Below are 2335 nucleotides of genomic sequence, written 5' to 3' on the forward strand. Positions count from 1 at the left end.
ATGTTCTTTACCATGGGAGATGAGAGCTCGTCCTGTAGGGCGTCTTGTGCATAAATCAAATCAAGACGAATCTATTTTTAACAGTCTCTTTGAAAAAAAATTGTAACTTTTTCCTTTGGTTTGTCGTACTCCAAGTTCTTGATAAATTATGAAGGTTTCAAATTCTCAATAAGAAACCTAATGGGCAACAAAACATCGTACAAATTTTTGTAGTATTAATCCCTTTTTCATTAAAGAAGGTTTCATGTTTAACGTCCAGAGTTGGAGTTTTGATACTAATTTGATGGTTTAGTATTTATTTTCTTACACTACTAAAGTTTGCAATCACTTTTCCGTAAACTAAAATAGTTTTAGACTATTGTTTGGACAAATTTTCTTCTATGCGGATGTCCGGACATGATTACAGTGCGAACATCATATATTTTCTACTACCACTCCCCTGCTTTCTTCCATATTTACAATGGCTTCTACACGTCCGCATTGATTGTTTTAAATATATAAATAATAATATAAAAAACGACCGTCCTGGTTTATTTTGACAAAAATTTAAGCCCTGCATGATCGGTATTCATCATGTGATATGTAATATGAAATGATGATGTTATATGTTGAGGCCAAGAAGTTCATGGTTTAAACAATACATAAAGATCCAAATAGAACTTTACAATAGGAAAATCAACATTACATCATTGAAAATCAAAACACACTCTTGCAAACAGAAGCAAACAAGTTAAAGTAAGCTTGAGAAAACAAACAACAATGAACCAAAAAACTTAAGTAAAAAGTTACCACAACAAACAAAAGCAAAATAAATTAAGCTGCAGAGGAAACCAAAAACAGATCGATCTCTTACGCAGCACTTGATGATCATATGTGTTAACAAATTATTAGCAACGGATGGGCTGGCCAAGGTTGCATTTGGCAGGAAGCTGCATGGCAAGGTTTGGGTCGATGCCATAGGCAGACAGAAGATTTGAGTACTTCTTGAAAAGGCAAAGGCATTGGAAGTCAGCCATGGAAAGAGCTGAGCAACAAAGAGCTGAGGGAGGCAGAGGGTTTTGCCCACTCACTGCTGGGGCACATGCATTCAAACCCTCTTTTGTCATGCGGCAAAAACTCTGCTCATTGTTCACCGACAAGGCCTCAGATTCAATGGCTAGTGTCAAAAGCACTAATGCCACAATCACAACAAGCTTTTTGTGTGCTCCCATGTCTAAAAATATATCTCTCACTCTCTATGATATTTATCACTGCTGTGTAGTGAAGTGTGTGAAAGATGGGTTGTGGGTTTGGCCTTATATAGCAACCAAACACATGGGGCTGGTGGGTTGTCTTACTCTTGCCCAATTTTTACTATTTTGTGGTGTGCTTGCTTTGAATTGGTCATTTTTGGTCTCCACTTAAATTAAATTTTCTATGTTAGATCTTGTTAGGTTATTGACAACAAAATATATTACATCATTTTAGACTTTCATTATAGACTAACCCAGAAAATATACATGTAAGTGAGTAGATGTCATTAATGTATGGGATGCGAGCTTCTTCAAGGATTTTAAGTTAAAAGATTGATTAAGAACTTTTAATCTTAGTCATCCATTGAATGTTGGTAGGTTTAAAATGCATCATACATGCAATCCAATGTCTGATATTAGAAATCTGATCATGAAATAAAATTAAAAAAATATGCACATATATATATATATTAAGCATAAAACCAGCAGCCCATTAGGATTACACTATTAGAACTCGTGACATGAGAGTTGGCGTATTGCATTACTGTGGGCTGTAAAGGTCACGGAGGTGCATTGGTGGCGACAATTAGATTGGTCTTTTCTGGGAATGCACTATCCAAATTACCCTATAATTGTTTACTAAGATAGTTTAAGGGAATGTGCAACTTGTATTGTATGGTGTCAACATGTGACCCTTCATATCCATTTGTCATTTTCATTTTGATTCTTTCATACTTGATGGGGAAGTAGGTCGAAAAGTCATTAATGAACAGGACTAGATAGGACAAGAAGGCTTTTGAAAATATATGTAACATTTGTAGCCCTCCAAACATCCCTCCAAATACAAATAATTCGGCCATACTTTCGAGTTGCAATGTGTAACTAACCCTTATAAATAAGCGATGGTGGGGTTGAAACAACAAATAAAGTGGTTGTATTGTGGTGGGTGGATATAGTAATAGCGATGTGGCGATGGTGGTAGTTGTAGTGGTGGAGATGGGCGAAGATTGTTTGAAAAACTAGTAGTTGTGGTGGCGGTGACAATGGTGGTAGGGATAACAGTGGTGGTGGCAGCAGCAAAAGTGACAATGATGGGAGTGTTG

At 36.4% G+C, this 2335-nt stretch overlaps 1 pseudogene; it reads right to left on the reverse strand.

Moving 5' to 3' along the window:
* Window positions 1–887: 887 nt before the first annotated feature.
* LOC110768344 (putative lipid-transfer protein DIR1 pseudogene) lies at window positions 888–1211 on the reverse strand (annotated as a pseudogene).
* Window positions 1212–2335: the final 1124 nt, after the last annotated feature.

Source organism: Prunus avium, chromosome 8 (genome assembly GCF_965620075.1).
Source record: "Prunus avium chromosome 8, drPruAviu1.hap1.1, whole genome shotgun sequence".
In the NCBI taxonomy this organism is placed as follows: domain Eukaryota; kingdom Viridiplantae; phylum Streptophyta; class Magnoliopsida; order Rosales; family Rosaceae; genus Prunus; species Prunus avium.